At 41.9% G+C, this 25,034-nt stretch overlaps 2 pseudogenes; both read left to right on the forward strand.

The window, feature by feature from the left end:
* The first annotated feature begins 15,203 nt into the window (after positions 1-15,203).
* LOC120287743 lies at positions 15,204-16,424 on the forward strand (annotated as a pseudogene).
* Positions 16,425-20,109: 3,685 nt separating this feature from the next.
* Positions 20,110-24,627, forward strand: LOC120287396 (annotated as a pseudogene).
* Positions 24,628-25,034: the final 407 nt, after the last annotated feature.

Consider the following 25,034-nt stretch of genomic DNA (forward strand, 5'->3'; position numbering starts at 1 on the left):
TGCCTCATAGGTATCGGTCATGGTATCGTCACTATCATGACGGACGAAGGGAGGAACTTGTGCTAGAATCTGATGTACTTCGGTATGTTTTAGAGGTTGCGCTCGGGAAAGGCACAACGTATCCTGAGGGTGGATCAGTAGTGGATGCCAATGATCCTAAATTCGAAGGCGATTTTGACTCTCTGGTGTACTCAGCTGAGGCTGCCAACTGGAGCGAGGAAGAAGGGGAGATCGATGAGGATGAGGAGGTGGAGCAGGAAGAATTTAGTGATGATGAATAGTTGTGGTTGTTAGACCCTCACCCACTGTTTGAGAACCTGCCGTGGTGTATATGTTTTATATACCTAGACCAACTTGTATAATATATGACATAGTCTACTATGTATGTATGTATATAAGCGTGGTTGTGTGGTTTGAATTTTTATGGCCTTGCTTTCCTATCCCATTGTTTTATTATCTGGGGATTATTTATATGATTTCACATGTGTATATTAAAATGAATGGGTAGAAGATGCGTCCTAGGATGTCGCTATTTAATCGACCAGTAATGGATGGGCGCGCGCTTGAGGATTGGGGCGTGACAGCCTCCCCTTGTCGTTGTAACTACCCGTCGAAGCCGGAGCCACCACACACCACCGTCGTGTGTCTGTGCTCGCCCGCGAGCCTCGTGCATACTACGCCCTTCTCCGTTGTCCCAGCTACGTCGTTTAGCCCTGCATGCCATCCAGCCATCTGCCTAAGCTGTGTGGAAGCCACCGAAGCCGTCGTGAAGCGTCGCCATAGCCCACCTGAACCCGCGACCAGTCCCTTCGCCCATCCCCGCTCATTTCTAGCCCAAGCTAGCACCGGAGCAGCATCTTCGGGCCTCCGACCGGCACAAAACAGAGTGGATCTCCAAGTTACTGTTCAGCCCATTTTCAAGGCTTTCTCGACTTCGAAAGGTGGTCCCCCTTTGGAGTTTCTTGTCCCTCGCCACGTCCCTGTCATTTCGATCCAAGCGAATCGCTTAACAAGTGAGTTTAACTCACTAATCGTTTCTTAGTAAGTCAATGACGCTTAAGGGTTATTTAGTTTAAGTTAAGTATGGATTAAGTGGATAGTTAGATTAGATTATCAATTTAATTAATTGTTGTTGCATGTTAGGTGGTTAGAGTAGTGTAGTTAGAGTCTAGACAAACTCTAATATTTATCTAGAGTGGTTCAAAAATTTTTTGGGCTTGTCTCGGCTTTCAATTAGGCTTTACGGGCCTAAGTTCTATTTATTGATATTTATTAATTATTTTCCGTAATTATTTAATTATTTATATATTTTTCGAAAATTAGACTGGGATAGCCAGTAACTGGAATTTCGTGCTAATCGTAGTGGTGTGATATGTTTATTTATTTGGATGTTAATTTGTGCAAATTGAGTGTGATTGGTGATTGTGGGTAATTATCTCCAAAAATGATAATTTTGGTAATTAATTGGAAAATTACTGGCCGTTGGTCTACAATGCCAAAAATCTATTTTGGGACTGTTGAAACTGGTGGGATGTTCAAAAGTGAAAATATTGTATTTTGGTTAAAGCCGATTGTGTACCTATACATGAGTATTTTTATCGGGTATGATAAATAGGGTGAATCTGTCAGATGATCAGGATGATATACTATATCAACCTACGGGCTCTGATATGTCAGCATAGATAGAGAGCATTATACCTTATCAGCTTAGAGCGAGCAATATTATTATCAACTTAGAGTGAGCAATATTACTATCGGCTTAGAGTGAGCAATGTTAATCAGCTTAAAGTGAGCATCATTAGTATACTATATTAACCTATGGGCTTTGATATGTCAGCTTAGATTGAGAGCATGTCAGCTTAGATTGAGAGCAGTATATTATTTATTAGCTTAGCGCGAGCTATACTATCGATATATCAGCTTAGAGTGAGCAGTCCTTATACGATCGGACTTATTAGATAGTATTGATTTGGCTAACTAAGAGAATGTCATGATGACATGTAATCGACTGAGTCGATTGATCGATGATTTGATCTGATTTGGTGAATTTAAATGATTGGTTGATGTGATTTGTGTATCTATGATATAGACTGACTTGTAGGAAGGGACTAAGGCAAAGGTAAGTTCTCCGACCTATGTTTGTGCTTAGGCAGCCCTTGGGGTGTATTTTCTTCCTAGTCAGGTCTTAGGGGGTTGAACTCGCTGAGACGTCGTGTCACCCCATTATGGGATAACATTTCAGGTCCATAGATGGCAGCTTCTCCCGAGTTTTTTGGACGGCCTAAGAAGGTTACAGAATAGATATCTTACTTTCTGTTGCATGGGAACCCTAGGAGCTGGACCTATCAACTGGTAAGGTCCATTGTCTGGATCAATGCAGGTCTCACCCACAAGGTGCCCCACCGATACAAGTCATGGTATCGCCAAGCTCAAGATGGCTAGAGAGAAGGTCCCATAAGAGAGTCTGAGATACCTCTGTATGTACTGGAGATGGCTTTTGGAAAGGGTACTGTAGATCCCTCTAGAGGTTCAGTGGTAGACCCAAATCTTGAGGAACTAGAGTTCCTAGTGTATTCTGCTGAAGGCTCCAGTTGGAGTGTAGATGATGATGGAGAGGAGGACAAGGACCCTTAGTTTTTTGAAACCCCTACCCCTGTTTTTGTAAACTTGACACACATAAACACACACACACACACACACACACACACACACACACACACACACACACACACACACACACACACACACACACACACACACACACACACACACACACACACACACACACACACACACACATATCGGTTTGGTTTGTATATAACTAGTTGTGATATGTATATATAAGTGCGATGTTGGTTTTCAAAATTATGGTCCTACTTTTCTATCCCATATTGTTGTTGTCTGGGGATTTTTAAATTGCTTCTGCATGTGCATTAAAATGAATGGGTCGGCGATGCGTCTTGGGACGTCGCTATTAATCGAGGGTAGAGGGATGGGCACACGCTCGGAGGATCGAGGCGTGACATCCTCGTTTAAGTGGTATCAGAGCATGGTTCGTGATTGGAGTGATAAGGTGCGATGGTTCATGGGATAGTTAGTAGAAAATGCCTTTAAATTCATGTTGGTGCATGTCTATGTTAGTTGATTGGTAGAATTGTTTGTTGTTATCACTCAACTTCTAATTCAGTGTCGAATTGGAAGGCAGGTTTTTATAGAAAGCCTGAAAGATGAGCGATCAGGAGCAGAGGACTCCTAGAAAGAGTATTGTTAGGCCTGCAGCTTGGGGTAGAACACCGACGAGGATCGGTACCCGAGGAGGCCGAGGTAGAGCGTAGGCTGAGGCCAGCGTAAGTGGAGTAGCACCATCTCCAGTTGGTGCTAGGGTAGCAGCCCCTGGTGATCTCACAATGGAAGGGATCATGTAGATGCTCGAAGCTATGAGAGACTTGTTAGGGCAGTAGGCCTAGAACTAAGTCGCTGTTGTTGCAGCCGTTGCTACTGCAACTGTTGCCGCCGCCACTGAGGCCGCACCTGTTGCTGCACTCGTTGCTGCACCCGCTGGAGTTCAACTTGAGAATGTAGTGGTACCGAGAGAAATGTCAATTCATAAGTTGGTGGAGCAATTCTTGAAGCTAAACCCACCAAGGTTCAATGGTGCAGGAGACCCTGAAGCTACGTCACTCTGGATCCAAGATCTGGAGAAAGCCTTTGCATTTCTGATGTGCACTGTAGAAGAGAAAGTGGTCCTTGCAGTTTACCGGCTGCAGGACAATGCGAATACCTAGTGAAGAGCCACCAAAGGTTTAGTGTTTCTGGAGGGCGTGGTCCCGGTGTGGGACACTTTCCTAAGAGCCTTTAATGATAAGTACTTTTTAGGTAGCGCCCGAGAACAGAAGATGGGAGAATTTCAACGCCTCCGCCAAGGATTGATGACTGTTGACCAGTATGAGGTCAAGTTTGTGGAGCTTTCTCAATATGCTCCAAGGTTAATTGAGGATCCAGAAGAAAAAGTTCGAAGGTTCAAGAATGGCCTTTGTCTTGAACTGAAGCAACCGTTGATACCTTTGGATTTGAAGGAATATCGTGAAGTGTACAACCGAGCTCAGTTGTTAGAGAGAAGTTTGAATGAGCAAGCCACCTCGTTTGGATTGAGGTTCAGTTCGCATAGAGAAGGGATCCGACATGGGAAGAAGCCTATGACCGGAGGAAGATTTCATGTCCCGCCTAGCAGGAAGGGTGGAATTGGAAAGTCAGTGCCAAATCAGAATGTCATATGTTGCCTCTGTAGAAGACAACATGGTGTGAACCAGTGCCCTCGAAGAATGGACGCTTGTTATGAATGTGGCCAGTAGGGTCACTTGGCTGGAGATTGTCTTAAAAGTCCAAGAGGACAATCGCAGTTACTGCTGCTGCCATAGATGGGTCAAATAAGAGGTTACGTGCTGCCAAACGTGCCACAGAACGCACTGCAGGGTGGACAGATGAGACCCCCAGCTCAAGGAATAGTATATGCCATCACCCGAGGTCAGGTAGAGGATGCACCTGATGTGATTACAGGTACGGTTTCGCTGAACGACCATGCTGCTTATACTTTATTTGACCTTGGAGCAACTCATTTTTTTATTGCCGAACAATTTGTTAAGCTGATAGGATTAAGTCCTGAGTTGCTGGAGTCAATGGTTCGCATTTCTACACCATTAAAGGATAAGGTGTTGTCTGCATTGGGTTGTTCTGGTTGCAAGTTAACGGTTGGTGAGTGAGAGGGGAAAATAGATTTGTTAGTCCTAGCCATGTATGACTTTGATTTGATAATTGGCATGGACTGGCTCACCAAGCAATGAGCTAAGATGGACTGTTACCATAAGGCGATTCAGTTTAACCCGTTAGAGGGTGGAAGTTTCGAGTTTGTTGGAAGTTGAGGAAGACCCTCGATTACATTGATCTTGTCGCTTGAAACAACCCGTTTGTTAGACGAGGGTTGTCAAAGTTACATTGCAACTGTCGTGGATACGACAGTTGAGGAGCCGAAGATGGAAGACATTGCAGTGGTAGAAGAATTTCCAGATGTATTTCTGAAGAAATTGTCAGGCTTACCGCTGGAGAGAGAGATTGAGTTCATGATTGAGTTAGCCCTTGGGACAGAGCCAATCTCTAAGGCTCCTTACCGGTTGACATTGTCTGAGTTGAAGGAACTGAAGGTACAGATGCAATAATTATTAGATAAGGGATTCATACGTCCCGGTGCATCACCGTTGGGAGCACCAGTTCTGTTCGTTAAGAAGAAAGATGGTTCGTTGTGTTTGTCCATCGACTATCGCTAACTTAATCAAGTGACGATCAAGAATAAGTATTCACTTTCGAGGATCGATGACTTGTTTGATCAGTTACAAGGAGTGTCGATATTCTCTAAAATTGACTTGAGGACAGGATATCCTTAAGATTTTCACGACAACTGAGAGTCGCCAATGTGTCGAGGAGGTTCATTGTGGCTCGAAGAAAATCGACCACGGGTCATTTGCACTAAAAATTTCTGGAAGTTACCCGGTAGCCTAGGTCACACTAAAGTCGCGCCATATTTAAATTAACCACGAATTTGAATGCAATTTGAGAAATTGAAAGTTCTGTCATGTCATAAGTAATTTTAGGAACGTCGACTTAGTCTCAAAAGAATTTTCTCGCAACCGAGATTTTTTTGGGAAAAAGTCGAGATAGGGCCGTTTTGTCCGTAAAATGCTGGTGACTGTTTTTTATCACGAAATTGGGAAGCAAGATGGTTCTATTGGCGAGAAAAAATGCCAATTTAATCAAGGACTTGATATTGGAATTTTTAGGAGCCGAATTGGATTAATTCAAAGAAGGATTGCAGTCCAATTGGAGGGAAATGTGGTGAAATTCGTATGCCCCCATGACCCATGACTTTTGGACCCTTTCATTGGCTTCTTGAGAAAGATTGAGGGCTGAAGATTGCTGAGGAAGCCAGCTGTGGAGGTGGGACCAAGCCAAGGGACAAGAAGATGAGGTTGAAGAATAAGAGGGACCCTCCAAGGCCAAGTTGTCTTCCCCTCCCTCTCTCCTCTTCACCGGTCGACACTCTCCCCCATCTTTGCCGTACGAAGACCTCCAGCAGCTCAGAAAAATCAAGCTGTAGCCTCCCTTAGCCGTCGCAACTGCCCACCGAAGCCGGAGCCACCGCACGCCGCCGTCGCGTGTTTGTGCTTGCTCGTGAGCCCCGCGCGTGCTACACCCTTCTCCGCTGTCCCAGCTGCATCGTTTAGCTCTGCTCGCCATCCAGCAATCTGCCTGAGCTGTGTGGAAGCCACTGGAGCCGCCGTGAAACACCACCATAGCTCATCTGGACCCACGACTAGCCCCTCCGCCCATCCCCGCTCGTTTCCAACCCAAGCCACCACCGGAGCAGCTTATTTGGGCCCCCGACCAACATAGAATAGAGTGGGTCTCCAAGTTACGTTTAGCCCGTTTTCAAGGCTATCCTGACTTTGAAATGTGGTCCCCCTTTAGAGTTTCTCGTCCCTCGCCGCGTCCTCGTCGTTTCGATCCGAGCGGATCGCTTAACAAGTGAGTTTAACTCACTAATTCTTGCTTAGTAAGTTAATGATACTTAAGGGTTGTTTAGTTTAAGTTAAGTATGGATTAAGTGGATAGTTAGATAAAATTAACAATTTAATCAATTGTTGTTGCATGTTAGGTGGTTAGAGTAGTGTAGTTAGAGCCTAGACAAACTCTAGTATTTAACTAGAGTGGTTCGGAAATTTTCCGGGCTCGTCTCGGCTTTCAATTAGGCTTTATGGGCCTAAGTTCTATTTATTGGCATTTATTAATTATTTTTCGTAATTATTTAATTATTTAATTATTTTTCGAAAATTAGACCATGATATTCGGTGACTGGAATTTCGTGCTTATCACAATTGTGCGATCTGTTTATTTATTTGGCCGTTAATTTGTGCAAATTGAGTGTGATTGGTGATTATGGGTAACTATCTCAAAAGTTGATAATTTTTGTAATTAATTGGAAAATTACCAGGCGTCAGTTTACAGCACCAAAAATCTATTTTGGGACTGCTAAAACTAGTGGGATGTTTAAAAGTGAAAATATTGTATTTTTGTTAAGACCGATCGTGTACCTACACACGAGTATTTTTATCAGGTATGATAAAAATGGTGAATTTGTCAAATGATCGGGATGGTATACTATATCAACCTACGGGCTCTGATTAGCTTAGATAGATAGCAGTATACCTTATCAGCTTAGAGCGAGCAATACTATTATCAGCTTAGTGTGAGCAGCGTTAGTATACTATATCAACCTATGAGCTCTGATATGTCAGCTTAGATTAAGAGTAGTATACTATTTATCAGCTTAGTGCGAGCTATACTATCTATATATCAGCTTAGAGCAAGCAATCTTGATATGATCGGACTTATTAGATAGTATTGATTTGGTCGACCGAGAGAAGGTCCGTGATGAGATGTAATCGACTGAGTCGATTGATCAATGGTTCGATCTAATTTGGTGAATTCAAATGATTAGTTGATGTGATTTGTGTATCTATGACATAGACTGACTTGTAGGAAGGGACTGAGGCAAAGGTAAGTCATATGACCTATGTTTGTGCTTAGGTAGCCCTTGGGGCGTATTTTCTTTGTAGTCAAGTCTTAGGGGGTTGAACTCGCTGAGACATCATCTCACCCCATTGAGGGATAACATTTCAGGTCCATAAATGATGGGATAACATTTCAGGTCCATAAATGGCAGCTCCTTCTGAGTTTTTTTGGATGGCCTAAGAAGGTTACAGAACAGACATCTTACTTTCCGTTGCATGGGAACCCTAAGGGCTAGACCTACGAGCTGGTAAGGTCCATAGTCTAGGTCGATGCGGGTCTCACCTACAAGCTGCCCCACCGATACAGGTCATGGTATTGCCAAGCTCAGGATGGCTAGAGAGAGGGTCTCATACTAGAGTCTAAGATACCTCTGTATGTACTAGATATGGCTTTTGGGAAGGGTACTGCAGATCCCTCTAAAGGTTCGGTGGTAGACCCGGATCTTGAGGAACTAGAGTCCCTGGTGTATTCTGCTGAAGGCTTTAGTTAGAGTATGGATAATGATGAAGAGGAGGACGAGGACCCTTAGTTTTTTGAAACCCCCACCCCTGTTTTTGTAAACCTGACATACATACATATATATGTGCAATGTTGGTTTTCAAAATTATGGTCCTACTTTCCTATCCTATATTATTGTTGTCTGGGGATTTTTAAATTGCTTCCGCATGTGCATTAAAATGAATGGGTCGACGATGTGTCCTGAGATGTCGCTATTAATCGAGCACAGAGGGATGGGCATGTGCTCGGAGGATCGGGGTGTGACACCTTAATTGTGAAAACCCAACGACAATCAACAGGTTGCTTTCCCACAGGAAGGGTAGTAAGCTTCCAAGTGCGATTCTCAATGAGTGCTTTCATTTCATCCTCCATGGCTTGTCTCCAACCAGGATGAGCAAGAGCTTCAGTAACATTGCTAGGCACAGAAATAAAGGACGAGGACGAGACAAAAGTAGAGAAGGTATGAAGAAATAAACGATCATAAGACATAAAGTTGCTAATAGGATGACGAGTATGAAGACAATTAGACAAACCAGAATAAAGTGTATAACAATCCACATGACGCCCAACACAAGATCATGTACCTTTTCGAGTAGCAATGGGTTGATTAGGATCAGGATTAGGGGATGGCACAACAACCGATGAGGGATAAGATGAATCAGGTGATGGCCGTACCTCTGTAATGGGAGCTGTTCCTCGTCTATGATAAGTTTGATTAGCAAATTGAAATCCTCTTGACGATACTGGAGGAAGTGAGATTGGTGGAGGACTTGGTAAAGCACACTTGTCATTGTCAGGAGACACTGTAGAGACTGTTTGAGTACTATAGTATGGCTAGTCCTTAAAAAATGTCACATCTACTGATACAAACACTCAGTGACTAGTAGGATTGTAACATTTATAGCCCTTATAAGTTCGAGAGTACCCAACAAAGAAACATTTATCAGCACGAGGAGCCAACTTATCATGACCTGGAGTTAGAGAATGGACTAAACAAACACATCCAAAGACATGTAGGGGTAATGCAAAGGGAGGACGATTTGGATGTAAAATAGAGAAAGGTGTCTCCCCCTAAAGAACGGAAGTTAGAAGCCGATTAATTAAGAAGTAGGCTGTAAGAATCGCATGGCCCCAAAATGTTTTCGGAAGATGCATGTGAAACATAAGACAACGAGCAACGTCAAGAAGATGACGATTTTTACGTTCAGCTACACCATTTTGTTGTGGTGTATTATGAACAGGAAGTTTGATAAATAATGCCATGGGAATCAAGAAAAAGTTGAAAATCAGAGGCAATGGCAAGATACTCTTTGGCATTATCGGACCGTAGAGTTTTCACAGAAGTATTATATTGATTCAACACCTCAAAATAGAATTGACGAAAGCAATGAAAAATCTCAGTACGATATTTTATTAAGAACAACCAAGTCATTCGGGAAAAATCATCCACAAACGTTACAAAGTACCGGAAACCAGATGTATCAAAAACATGGCACCGACCCCATATATCTGAATGAACCAACTCAAAGGGACTAGACACATGACTCTGAAAGTAAGAAGGAAAAGATACTCTATGGTGTTTTCTAAACTGACAAGCTTCACACTCAAAAGTACTCATAGACTTAGACTTTGGAAACAATTGTCAAAGAATGTTTGGTGGTGGATGACCAGCATGGCAATGCATCCGATAGACATCGGTGGATGTGTGCTTCATAACCGCCGTAGCTATCACCTTTTGTCCGATAGTTTAGGCCATTTGATTCATGTCCCCCACCAATCATCTGTCTAGTTCTTAGATCATGAAGAACACAATGAGAAGCAAAAAGGTTACGGAACAATTTAGTTCTTTAGTTAATGAACTAACGGAAATCAAATTATATAGAGATTTGAGATGAATGACGGATGATAAAGAAAGGGAGGAACTCAAATGGGCATCTCCAGTGCCAACAACTTGGGAAATTGAACCATCAGCTAATGTAATAGAGTTGGACACCCCAAGAGGTGTGGAATTTAACAAAGACAACAATTTAGAGTTACTAGCTATATGATGAGTAGCTTCTAATCTATAACCCGAGAGTTTGACACTCGTAGAAAGTAAATAGGATGAACTACCTTTGAGATATGTGCTAGAGTTGCTGTGGGAGCTAAAGTTCTTGTCACCTGCTAGGAGTGAATCCAAGCCTCATATTCTACATGTGTCAATGTAACTGAATCTTTTGTATTCTGCACATTAGTAGGATCCGATTGAACCGGTGAGGAAGAATCTTCCACTTCAGAAATGCAGCAATTGTGGGTTGAAGCTCGGATGAAGCGTGTAGCAAGAAGCTTTCGCATGTCTAGCCCTCCGACAATGGTTACAATATCGAGAGCCACAGTTACCAATAATTCTATCACGACTACCACGACTTCCACTCTGAATAAACCCACACCCATGACCCCGATAACCACGACCATGAGCTCCATGTCCACTAGAGCCATGAGAAATCATGGCACTTGTCTCTAAAGTTGTAGTGGAGATCTTGTCAATAGGTGTCGAGCATAAGGCTCAGGAGAAAACCTCATCAACTGTAGGAAGGGAGCTTTCGGACGTAATCTGTTGACGAAGGGAGGAATATTTAGGCCCTAGTGCTTTAAGAAATAGTATCGCTTGAAGATCCTCCTGGCGTTTGACTAATACATTCGAATCATTGGAAGCTGGAAGATAAGCATCTAGCTGTCGGCAAAGTGTAGTGAAACGAGCATAATATTCGAGATAGAGACCGATCTCCATGTTGAAGATCAAACAAGGCCTCCCATGTGTCACACTCGTGTCATATTATTTTGGCCGAATAAAGTAGAGCACATTTATCCCAAACTTCATTAGCGAATTACATTGAATGAAGTGAGGGCTAATCTTTAGATCCATACTATTCCATAACAAAGTGTACGAATCATTACATCTCTTGTAATCCAATCATCTACTTTACTCTTATCCGAGGGAAGTGTAGATGTAAGATAATCATGTTGTCTAGTTGCGGTAAGATAAACTTGTACAGCTTTAGACCATGATGGATAGTTAGTGCCATCCAACTTGACAGATGTCAATTGGAAATGTGTCAAACCAGTAGATGATGTAGAAGCCATCAGTATTAACTCCTCTGAACTCCAATAATGCAATTAGCCATATAGGTTGAACACAAGAATTGACCGAACCCAATAAGAATGACACAATAATCAAGCACTTAACTCCAGTTGTGCAATCAGCCACAGAACAACAAACAAAAATAAGGGTTTACCAACCAGTACTTCAAAGATGACTGGAAACCATCCAACACTTGAAAGATTACTGTTTGCATACCAACCAGCACTTCAAGAGGTAATATACTTCAATGAGAATCCATATAAGTATACTGGAAAACAACTTCTGATGCCCTCAGTTCGGGTCGATTTTTATTTTATTTTTTGATTTTTTTTTGGGTTCAGGTTGAAACCCTTGCAGAACCAAAGGCTTCCGAAATCCTCAAGATATATGAAAAACATAGAATCTAGATCGCAAGACAAACAAAGACCAAATCGTGCAATCGGTCTTCAATCTCATCATCAAGAAAGAAGGTTGAACACCTACCGATATTGCTGGATGGGCTTTGACGATTGATGCTGGGTAATAGTTCTGTCCAAATTTGCCGGACAGGCACTGTTGGGAGGTAGCAGGTGATGACGATGACGCCGGTGAGGGGTGGCTACGATGAGGGACGGATCTGGGTCTGGAGTTCAAACCTTAGAAAACCAATGGACAGATCTGGATCTGGGACGATGACCGAACGACGATGTGGGCGTTCTTTATGCTCTACTATCTAGAAGAGAAGCATGCTGCGGCGGCGGAGGATCTGGATCTAGCGACGGCCTCCGCCGCCGGGCTGTGTTGTCGTTGGGATTGAAGACTCTCTTTTTTTTAACTGTGCTTTGATACCATGTTGAAAGAGAGAGTATTCTATGTATTATATTCTCTTAATCAAAAAAGGATTACAAGAACACATACAATATATATATATATATATATATATATATATATATATATATATATATATGAATAGCCCTCTCAACATAAGATTTGTAATGACTCGGGTCCCATTGTGTAATATTGTCCGCTTTAGACATTGAGTCCTCACAGCTTTAAAATTCGTTATGCAGGGGAAGAGGCTCACCTCTCCCGAGCCATAATATTGTCCTCTTTGGGCCCTGCATTGGCATGGACGCACCGCCATCCCAGTCGGGCCACCTCTCAAGGCTTTGTTTTTAGTGCAGCGGAAGCGTACGTGAAATGCGTTACACAGATTTAGAGGGACGCAAGCCTTATAAACTAGCCCCGGGACTCCCCCCTAAGTGATGTGGGACTAGAGAGGACCCTTTCCCCTTCCCTGCGCACGTCCAGAGACCGAGGTGCGGACGCACTGCCATCCCTCCTCCCCGCGCACTGTCGCTTGGGTTATCACACTCTCCACCCCGTAGCAGCACAACGTCTTCACTGTGGCCCCACACGCGGTCGGGAGTCGGCTTTGATACCATTTGTAACGACCCGAGCCCCACTGTGTAATATTGTCCGCTTTGGACACTAAGTCCTCACGGTTTTAAAACATGTTATGTAAGGGCAGAGGCTCACCTCTCCTGAGCCATAATATTGTCCTCTTTGGGGCCCGCACTAGCGCGGACGCACCGCCATCCTAGTCGGGCCACCCCTCAAGGCTTTGTTTTCAGCGTAGCGGAAGCGTACGTGAAACGTGTTACATAGATTTAGAGGGACTCAAGCCTTATAAACTAGCCCCAGGACTCTCCCCTAAGCGATGTGGGACTAGAGAGGACCCCTTACCCTTCCCTGCGCACATCTGGAGACCAAGGCGCGGACACATCCCCATCCCTTCTCCACGCGCACCGTCGCTTGGGCTGTCACAAGATTAACTATTGACTATTTTACCCTTATTATTATTTCCTAACACAAATTATTTATTATGATCTTTTCCTCTCATTTAAAATTCTTTCCTTGCGTCAATCTACAAAAACAATGTTAAAGGCAGGACGAATTGGTCGACAACATCTCTTTTTATGTTTTCATCTGTTCAGACCTCGTAGTTATCAATAATAAAATCCTTGTTTATTTTTATTGTTGTGTTTGTTTTTGATTTGCTTAACCAAAAATGGAAAAAAGAAGAAGAAAAGAATTTGTTAGACCCTGGAACTTATAATATGGTAGGTTTTAGGTTTCAAAAGACAAGAACCGATACCCAATGGTAGGTTTCAGGTTCTTTCTAGAACCTGGAAGCACTCATCTCTACCTATGATATTCCATGGCATTCAATAATAAGTGTGTAATATGAAATTACTAATCTAACCTTTCATTTCTAGCATTAACCATAACTGAAACTTTTACTTTGTTAATATTTCATAATTTTTATGTATCTAAATATGAATTGTTATAAGTGGATTGTAGCAAATGTATCAGTAGATGTGATAATTTAATGTAATCGTTTAGTTAAAATTACATGTAGAATTTGGATAGACTCTAAAACCTCTGACATGATAAGTTATCGATTCTTAGGCATGCAGGGTAGATTCAAGTTTTCAAAAATTAGGAGCCATATCAACAAGTAAGTTCCGGGTGGAACCTGGACAAAAACCACTCACCCGTAGACGTGACCTCATGCAGATCAATCATTACATGTGGAGAATCGTCAAAGAATATCCGATGAGATGCTACTTTTTCCATTACATGAGATACTAATAGTTTAAGACGTTGTTAGCGCATGTTAAGGTTGTCTGGTCAAAAGTGTTAGGACATGGGGGAGGTGGGAAACTCTCCACTATCAAATAAGCTTCATAGACCATTCTAGGTTTCCTCACAGTCAACCAATTCCAACAGCTTCCAGTCATTACCTGGCAAGAATCGTCAGAGGAAATCCAATGAGATGCAACTCTTCCACTGCAGTCCACATGCGATGCTGATATTTTAATAGGTTGTTAGCGTATGTTAAGGCGATCAGTCAAAAGAGTTAGGAAATGGGAAACATGGCAAATTTTCCACTCTCAAGCATTATGTAAAATGGATGTTCAGTACCATGATGATTAACTTAAGTAAGTACTTCAAATGAGCTTCATAAACTACTCTTAATTTCCTTACAGTCTTCCAACTTCAACTGCTCCGATCTTTTTGGTACAGCGGTTCATCTCCTCCTATCCCAGTCTAATATGCAGTCCTTCGGGTTTTGTACTTTCAAGCAGATCGAACAGCTTCTCTTGGACTACTCAGCACTTTCCATGTTGCTGACCCTCCAGAGGATTAAAACAGTTTGATTGAACAGTACAAAGTCTCAGGAATTGTTTTCCCACGTCGATCATTGCTTACAATTCGGTTTTAAGTAGATAAGAGCTCAAGAAATGGGTTTTTCAGGAATTTAAAACGCCCAAACAAGTTCGAAATTTTTTCCTAAGAACGCAACATCGATATTGCCATGAATTGCCTCAAGCAAGACCAGACTCGTTTCTTCGTTTACCAACTAGTCATGCACAACACTTGCCAGGTGATGGTGTTACTAATCGTGATCGTTATACATCTGTCCCATAATGCCATGGTACTTGGCTGTGAAGTAAAATCCTTCACCATGGGTTTGGAACTTTCAGGGCCGATCATCGAATAACTAGGACTCTCATGGCTTATAATACCCCAGATCTCATCTTGAGAGTTTATTGTCACTTTTACTTTTTTTTTCAGCATTGGACGGATGAAGTTGTTACTTGTCAGTACTAGTATGCTGAAGCATCTTGATCATCAGCGACTCGGTTGGAACGACTGCAAATCAAGTGTGGTAGAGTGACAAAGATCTTTAAAACTATAAAAGATCAGATTGCATTGACAAATGAAGCAAAAACTGTTGGTCTGTCATTTTCGCATTCGGAGATTGAGGTGATGTGAGTTAAGGACGAGAAAATTAATTGAGTTTTGTGTATAGCTGTTGGAAAAACTGCACTGACTCGAATTTGAATGGACAATGGCCTAATCAATGTTTCTGTGCTTTGTGGAGAAAATTATGAGATGTGCATGAGGTCTGGCATCTATAAATAGGCATCATTTTGCAGCAAGTGTTCGCATCCATTAGAGCACCCGAGAGTAGAAAAAAGAAGAAGAGAAAAGAAAACAACATGACAATGAGCATTCGACTTTCCGCCAGTTTCGCACTCTTGGCTCTGATGCTGTCCCTTGCCGACGCCTATGACCCAAGTCCCCTGCAGGACATCTGTGTGGGAGTCGCAGAACCCCACAATGCTTGTAAGCTTGTCTTCCCCTTGCTTGGCAAAACAGTCCGAGTTAGTACATTTTGCTTTAGATTTCAGAGTAGTCATCCTTTAAGACTGACACTCTTAATGGGTGCGCTGGGGAAGCTCGTTAGGCATTACGATCAATTTTTTTGAACCAGACGTTGAGTTTCCACACCAAACAAGACAATTAACCTAACAAAAAGATAACATTTCTCATTCTCGGTGCAACCTTATTGTATCCTAGGATGTGCCTCAAAGGTATATGTCAACAACAATTTAACAGAAACTCCTCCCTATGCAGTGTTTGTGAATGGACAGTTCTGCAAGAACCCCAGTCTTACCACAGCAGATGACTTCCTCTTTCTGGCCTCCAAGTTCCTAGAAGCACGGCCAATCCCGTGGGCTCCACGGTCACCCCAGTGTTCGAGCAGCAGCTACCAGGACTCAACACTCTCGGCATTTCCATGGTTCGTATCGACTTTGGAATAGGTGGTTTAAATCCTCCGCACACTCACCCTCGTGGCACCGAGATTTTGCTCGTCCTGGAGGGCACCCTCTATGTAGGCTTTGTCACATCCAACCAACTGAACAATACTTTCTTTGAGAAAGTCCTCCACCCTGGAGATGTTTTTGTTTTCCCGATTGGGATGATTCACTTCCAGCTCAATGTTGGAAAGACCAACGCAGTCGCGATTGCTGGTCTAAGCAGCCAAAACCCAGGAGTCATCACGGTAGCCAATGCATTGTTCAACGCAAAGCCACCTATTTCCCTGAGGTTCTGGCCAAGGGGTTCCAGGTGGATGAGAAGCTTGTTGAGACACTTCAGAAGAAGTTCTGGTACTACAATTAGCCAGAGAAATGCATCTGATGGTGTCTGTCATCTCCGTGTACTTGATTAAACAAACTACTACTTTTTAAGTCTTCTGATGAAGTTCCCAGTTCAAGTATGAAGAAAGCTTCCTTCTGTCACAACTTGTATTGATGTCAGTATAATAAGACTGTTGTTTTCTGCACCATCTACTATGAGGTTTTTGTGATGAACCTATTTCATGGAACCAAGACAGAAAAAGACAGTGAGCTCGACACTAGACTCTACCATGTCAGAGGATTCCCGTACTGAATGCTTTACATGCACGAACTGCAAATAACCATCGCCAGTTCTGCTAAGGCCGCATAACTAATTAATAATGAACAATCAGAAAAATGAAACTTCAGTAGTTTCAGGAATCATGATGCTGCGTTGATTTTATTGGGAATGAAGCCTCAAAGCATTCCTGTTTTATGAGAAACTGCCATTGCGATTTGCTTGCAGTATGTACTAGTTTGAGATATTTGATCCACCACTTTGCGTCCCTTCTTTTTTTTTTCCAAGTTCTGTTGTACATGTTTGTAGGGGTTCTCAAATTCCATTTCCTTTCAATTTTGCTCACCATTGATTATGTCCCTTTGCTATTTACATAATCTATGAACGAAAGAAGGTCTTAGTAAGTGCTAAAGTAACTAATAAAAGAAATGAAAAACAGAAATTGACAGCTATGATGTTGGTTTCCTCATACGTATATTAGTAAGTTTCCTGAAGTCCCCGTGATTGTACAAAAGTCATTAGTGAATCTCCTAATTGATTGGTTAATCTTATAATATTATGTTAGGTGAAAAGATAAGTTGAAACGCGGATGCTGGTAAGGTTTCTCTATCATTAGTAGTGCCTTATGGTGAGGTTTCTCTATCATTATAGTAGCTTCTTAAGCTACTATAAAGTATGGGGATGAAATTGAAAAACAACGACAATCAATTTGCCATCCGTCAAACGAGGTGGAGACCAATACGGTTAAACAATGCATGAAAATCTCCTGTTATTTTGACTTAACAGAACCGTGGAAGGTCCGACAGCACAAGCGAGTTGCGAATCTAAACTTTCCATTCGGCATTATCGTTAATCCAAAAAGAGATGCAACTTCATTTTTCATTATTGCTGAAATGATCAGAACCATAATGGTATATCCATAAAATAAATTGTTTGCATGGATGCTGGCCCTTGATAGTAATTAGTAATGGATGATTGTTAAGGTCGCTGGTCAAGTGTCAGGAAATGGGAAAACCTTAAAATTCTCTACTTCAATCAGTTTTCCAAGGTATCAATCACATATGTGACTGCAAGTACCTCAAACAGAAATAGAGAAGAATACTGACAATAGTTTTAATACAATCAGCCATGCTCACTAATCCAATCTTTTTGGTGCAATCATTCCTCTTCTTCTAGTTGAAGCACATCAACCATTCTTTCTCAGCCCTCAGCATATTCCTTGTTGTCAACAGATGCCGTATTAAGGTTCAACCACTCCTGATTTCATTTTATTAATTTGTTCAATACCTGTCACGCTCCAAACCCCAGGCATGCGCACATCCCTCGGTAGTCGATCAAATTGCGACGTTCCTAGGACTCGTTGTCGACCCATTCATTTAATGCACATGCGAAAGCAAATTAAACAATCTCTAGACAATAATCAACAAGTGATAGAAAAGCAGGACAACCAAGTAACACAAAACATATTTTATAAACAAACCGGGTTTATATACAATCAGGCTAACCCTATGGTTATATATACAGGAGCCTATACTAAAAAAGAACTACAGAGCCACCTAAGCTCCGAGCTCTCCAGTCATGGGCTCCGGGTCCTCCACAACACCATCAAGGGTGTCAATATCCATAGGATGCCCTATTTTCCACTCCTTGGTTCCGACGGGAGGCCCATCAAAACCTCCCATAGGACCCTCCCGAACCCTGTTGGGCTTGTTAAGGTACCACGCCTTGAAGCGATGAGGTATCAAGTGAGATAGGCCCTCATCAACTCAAACAGTGGACTCAACTAGCTTACGGGTCAGGTTGGTCTCGGGAATAGGGAAATAGGAGTGCTGAAAGTCTACCTCCTGCGGGACCCCATAATGTATCTGCCATACTTCCATCTAAGGACCTGTAAAAGTTTAAACCACGATGGGGTGAGATAAATCTCAGCAAGTCTACATCCTAAACCCTGATTAGGACGAGAATTCACCTAGAGGCAGCCTAAATATGCATCATATAAGACTTACCTCGCCTCAGCACCTCCCTACACATTAGTACAGCTCATATAACATATCAATACGGTAAACATATTTAATAACTGGAACACTGCACATCAATCATCAAATATTCACAGGGGTCCTGATTATAAGGCCAAATTGTTATGACACGTCTCATTTTGTGCCAAAAATTTTTGTCCCATAATCAGGCGCGACTATTTCACTCATTCAAGCGTTCTAGTTAATTACGACCCAATGGCCATGGCCAATTCAAAAGTTGGCGGTCATCTGGCATAATTGGGCGTTGTCTCGCTTTGTCGGACACAACAACGTCTACATCTAGATAACATTCCCGAAGGAGCATCGGCCCAGCCTCCACTATGATCGGCATCTGTTAACGTGGTGCATTCCATATAGGAACATCGCTCCCGACTTTCATTGGGTGATGGGTTCTCATAATGATCACACGCACATCCAATCTTGACCAATAACATCGTGCTTTGCACTCAAATGCCTTAATTTCAAATAATGCACTTGTCCTATTTTCTTCATATTAAAAACATTGGTAAAATAATTGTGTGTGGACACACGATCAGATTGAACCATAAAACGTGGTATACCCTTTTTAAAAATTCCACGATTTGATATAGTACTTAAAGTTTTTTTGGTGTCAAAACCCGACACCCAAAAGTATTTTTCCAATTAAATACCAAAATTTCCTATTATTGAAATAATAATTCAAAATCATCATTGAGCATCCAATTGCATAGTTTAGCACTCAATTTCACAAATCAATGCCACCATGACAATCATCGTAAAATTTTGACAACCGCTATCCCGATATAATTTACGCTAATTAATAATTAATTATATAAATTACATTTAATTAAATAAATTGCAAATTATTTAAATTAAACCACTTAACTAATTTACATAAGCTAATCTAGCTAATCTACTTAGACTAATCAAACTAATTGACTAAGCTAAGTAGATTATCTAATAAATCTAACTAAGCCACCTAACTAACCACCTAATAACTAATTAGCCTAATTAACCAATCCTAACTAACTTAGTCATATAAACTAATTACAACTAATCCATAATTAGCCTAACTAATCCACAAGCCTTAATTAGCCCACTAACCCCCTAATTAGAGTTTAGGACGTTAACTCACCGGTTTAGTGAGCTAACGAGTCCATGGCGACCAAAACCCAGGCCTACGACGACACCAAAGGAGGCCAAACCGAGGCTGAAAAAGGCTTAACACGGCTCAGCCCAAGGGCTGAAATCCGGTTTTGCTTTGGAGCTGGTCGAGGGAGTCGAGGGGGTTGGCTGCGACGCCGGTGGTTGGACGGCGTGGGGATGGCATCTGGACAGGCGACGGTGGCGAGCTAATGCAGAGCTGGGACGGGCGGAGGCTGCAGATAGACGGTCGGCCAGGCAGTTGCGATGCGGATTTGGAGGCACGGGGTCGAGTGGCTGTGCGGGGCTGGCTTGGACGCGAGTAGGCGGGCCGGCAATGCAGCTGGCTATGCTAGCTTGGCCTTGGGTGTTTGCAACTTCAACAATGGAGGAAAAGGAAGCTTTGAGGAAGAAGAAGAAGGCAGTAGCAGGGGAGGCTTCTGCTAGGTTGGTTCACGCATGGGAGGAGAAACAAAGGGGAGAGAGGGGGAACAAGGTGGGGACAAGGGCCAAGAGAGTCTTGCCTATGGCCCATGGGTTTACAAGGCAAATATCTTGCACTCAAGTGCAAGACACAAAATCTTCAGCCACCCCAAAGGTCAAGACAGCCTCCAATGGCTATTTTCCAGCATTTCCCCACCCAAACAAAGCCAAATTGAAGGCTAGAATAGCTCATGGCAGCAACCCTACGAATTCCCTTGAATTTCATCTCAAATCTCCACAAAATACTTCAATATGATGGCCAAAAATCACACCCACTCAGGCCATACGAATTTGCATAATTTCCCCCACAAACTAATCCACTTTGGTAGCCAAAAGATCTCTCAAATTTGCCCATCCGAATATCCACCATTTATTTTGCCAATTTTGCTTTGCCAATATTCTGGGCTCGCTGAAAATTCTTCAAAGGATGAGTCGATGTCCTAAAAATGAATCGTGATATGCTCGAACTTTCGATTCTTGAAACCGGGTTCAATTTAATGGTTAATTTCGATCGAACACGATTTTAGCGTGACCTAACATACCATATTACTTTTAGAGATTTTATCGCATTTAACCCATGGTCGATAATTCTCGATCCAAGTTTGTACATCTTCAACTCATCGGCGGCTCTTGGTTGTTGTAAAAATCTCAAGGTTTCAATTATGAATACCGGGTATAGAATCGACAGAAAAATCGGTTTAGTATTGTTTGACACGAATTTTGCAATCATGTGGAATCACTCACAATTTAATCACATGCTTCTGTCGAATCGACCTATCTCCGATCTCTAATCGATTATAACAGTGCCGTATAACCTTTGCCATGAGAGCAAGAGATAGATATGATGTTTGCATAAGAAAGAGCATATCAATTGACTTTTATGTGTAGCTGTTGAACAATTGCACTATCTAGAATATAGAGGAAAACAGTTAACCACCAAATATCTATCATTGTAGTCTTTTCTGCTTCGTGTTCAGTTGGAGAATGCACATAGACTCCAAATTCTAACTTAGCACAACAATAGACGGCCCCATAGTACAAGTCAGTTGGAGACCCAAAACTGATTAGTACAGCTTTGTTGAAGCCTAGGTCATTGTGATAATAGAAACTTGGTTTCGTAAATGTAATGTCGTCCAACGTAACTGTCAGATGATCACAATGCGTATATCCATGAAATGATTGTTTCAAAAGTTAAGGTAGCGCATGAGAACGTTTCTGTTTCTCAAGATTTTTGTTCTTTTGTTCCCCAGAATAAAAAAAGAACAGAAACCCATTTGGTAATGCCAAGTTGTTTTTCTATTCCTGGGAATAGAAAGTTAGCTCGGGAATAGATTTGGAGCAGAAATGAGAAGCAAAAAAGTTGCCTTTTGTTCCTTGGAACAATTTTTATAAATAAGCTAATTTTTTTCTTTTATTTCTCTCTCTTGTCGCGGCCACCTTCAACCGCCCGGAACCACCGCCCATCACTGGCCACCGCCACCTCCAGGTCACCGGTCGCTGCCGTTGCCGCCGGTCGACTGGTCGCCGCCCACCGGCCATCGCCGTAGCCACCGATCGCCGGTAGCCACGTCGGTCGCCGATAGCCACCGCCGGTCGCCGGTCGCCACCACCACCCACTAGTTGCCGCCGGTTGCCGCTGCCGCAAGTCGCCAATCGCCGCTGCCGCCCGCCGTCGTTGCCGCCGTTGCTAGTCACCATCGATCGCCACGGGCCACCGATCATCGCTGGCAGCGGCGATTCACGAGCAAGAATAAAAAATGAATAAATATAAAAAAGAAATTGTTGCGTTATCAAACGCATTTCTATTCTTTTTCTATTCTAAGAGTAGAAATTTTGTATAGTTACCAAATGAGTTCTTTTACTCAGAAACTGTTCCATGGAATAGAAATAGAAAAGAACCATTTCTTAAAAAAAACTCTTTCCCAGCCAAGAAGCGTTGTCACGCGCAGCCTAAATAGCGACATTTAGTTGTGGACTGGTCAAGTGTCAGGAAATTGAAATGTTATATGAATCCTACTTTATACAGTATTGCAAGGCATTAGTACTATTAGTACTTCAATTAATCATAAAAGACCCAATACTAATTTCCGTACAATCAACTAATTCTAACTACTCCAATCTTCTGGTGCAACAACTTATCTTCTTCTACATCACGGACAATATTTTTCTCAAGCTGATTGACAATTTTTCCTCAGTTTCCTTCAGCATATTCTATGATGCCTTATTAGGGTTATGGCCAGCCTAATTTTCATCATTTTGAAGTCCTTAACTAATGCAGTGGACGCTGCCAAATGGGCAATCCTGGTTTCCCCTTCAAATCCATTGTTATTCATGTGCTCCGCTTACATATGTAGACCAGACTCTGAAATCCTAGGAGATTGCACAAATCTCATCTTTAAAAGTAATTGTTACATTGACGGAAACTGAACTCCATTTCATGCAAAAACTATATAACTAGTATAGCATCAGGATTGAAATAACCTGATTTGAGTGAGCTAGAGTAAAGTAGAGGACAACAACGTATGAAAGAGATGAAAAAGGGATGACTGAGTGTGTATATGACAGAAACTTACCGCTAGAAAATAGATCACACAGCACTCCAATAGCCATGTAGCATAACTCACACGTACTCTCTCGCTTTGAGAGCTGGGCACCCTGAGTGTCAAAACTTGGTACAGAAGACACTTAAGTGTTAAAAGTTATGACACTTAAGTGTCACTTTTAAAAAAAAAATAGAACACTTGAATGCTAAATCCGGCAAAGGTCGCTGGAAATTCTACGTAGCAATTTTTTAATAATATAATTCACCTACATGGCATGCTTTGGAGAGCTGAGTTAGCGATGAAGAACCAAAATGATGTTGTTTTGTTTTTTTATAAAAATTATAATATACATATTAATTAAAATAAAATATTTATTTTATAAACATAAAAAAAAAAAAAGAAAAAGAAAAAGGAGGAGGAGGTGGAAAGTGAGGGCTCAACCTCCAATCTTGTCTTCTTCCTTTCTTTTTTAAAAATATTTAATTAATATATAAATAAATTTAATTTAATTAATATTTATATTAATTATCTAGCCATGTCAGCAAAACAACGTCGTTTTTATACTTATCTAGCCACGTTAACATGCGAAATGATGTCGTTTTGTACTTGTCTTGCTAGAAAATTGTCACGTCAACATTTTTGCCGGATTTTTTTGTTGTTGGCACTTAACTGATTTATTTTGCTCCGATTTTGGAACTAAGTGTTAATTTCATAACTTTTGACACTTAAGTATTTCCTCGTATTAAGTTTTGACACTTCATTTTTTTTTTTTGGCCCTTTTGCTTTTGAAGACGGAGACGAAAGTGACCGGTTGTTTTAAAAAAGAGTAACAAACAGATTATTGCGTAGCTGTTGGATTTTAGTACTGTTTGGAATATAGAATGAAAATGGCCAACCAATCATAGCTGTCAAAACTTTCTCTGCTTTCAGACACTCCATCCATAAATAGGCTTAGTTTTTAGCCTAGTTTCCTCACCCTGCTAAGCACTTGTGTCAAAAATAAAAAAGAAAACCAGATAAAAATGACGAGCAGTGTCAGATTTTTGGCGGGCGTGGCACTCTTGGCTCTAGCATTGTCCATAGCCGATGCCGAGGACCCTAGTCCCGTCTAGGATACCTGCGGAGCAGTCAAAGAACCAAACAATGCTTGTACGCTTGTCTTTCCCTTGCTCAATCGAACTTAATGGATACTAAGGCAACATACCCTATAATATGACATTACCACATATATTTTTCTCCTTATGAAATGATTAAGACGCCAGGTTTCGCATGCAACAGGACAATTAAGGTGCAAGAGAAATTATCATTATATTTTTCTGCAACAATTTATGATATACCTCTGACCGTTCCGAGGCAATTGTCAACCATTCCCTCTTAACAACGAGTTTTCTCCCTGCAGTGTTTGTGAATGGAAAGTTCTGCAAAGAACCCAAATCTAGCAACAGGGGAGGATTTTCTCTTTTCTGGCGTCCAAGTTCCCAGAAGCACCGCCAATCCCTTGGGCTCCACTGTCACCCCGGTAACTGTAGACCAGATAGCGGGACTCAGCACTCTTGGCATTTCCATGGTTCGTATTGACTTTGGAATAGGCGGTTTGAATCCTCCCCACACTCACCCACGTGGTACTAAGATTTTACTAGTCTTGGAGGGTACGCTCTATGTGGGCTTCGTCACGTCCAACCAGTTGAGCAATACTCTCTTTGCAAAAGTTCTTAACCCGGGAGATGTTTTTGTCTTCCCCATTGGGATGATTCACTTCCGGCTCAATGTTGGAAAGACCAATGCAGTCGCGATCGCTGCTCTAAGCAGCCAGAACCCATGAGATATCACTATAGCCAATGCATTGTTTAATGCAAAGCCGCCTATCTCGCCTGAAGTTCTAGCCAAGGGGCTCCAGGTGGATGAGAAGTTTGTTGAGAAACTTCAGAAGAAGTTCTGGTACTACAATTAACCTGAGAAATGCATCTATTATCTCCCAGATTTGTGTCCCTGATCAAACAATTTTTTTTGACTTTCACGATAAAGTTTCTTGTTCACGTATAAAGAAAAGTTTCCTCCTGTAACCGTGATGTATGGATTTCAGTGTAACAAGATTGTTATGTTCGATAAATCCTCCAATCGAATTTGTAATTTTTGTGTATGATTTCATTTCCTGAAAACCGGCCAAAGACAGTGAGCTTGATACTTGCCTTGAGAGTTTCTTGTATGATGATACACTTGAAAGGAGGGGAGAGAAGGGAAACAGTGTTAATATCTAATTACGCTTAAATGTTTAGCAGCATTAAACTATCTTCAATTTGAAAAGGAATTGACACTAAAGGCGGTAAGCCTACCGGCAAGATGCTTCTTGATATGATA

Source organism: Eucalyptus grandis, chromosome 8 (genome assembly GCF_016545825.1).
Source record: "Eucalyptus grandis isolate ANBG69807.140 chromosome 8, ASM1654582v1, whole genome shotgun sequence".
Classification (NCBI taxonomy): Eukaryota; Viridiplantae; Streptophyta; class Magnoliopsida; order Myrtales; family Myrtaceae; genus Eucalyptus; species Eucalyptus grandis.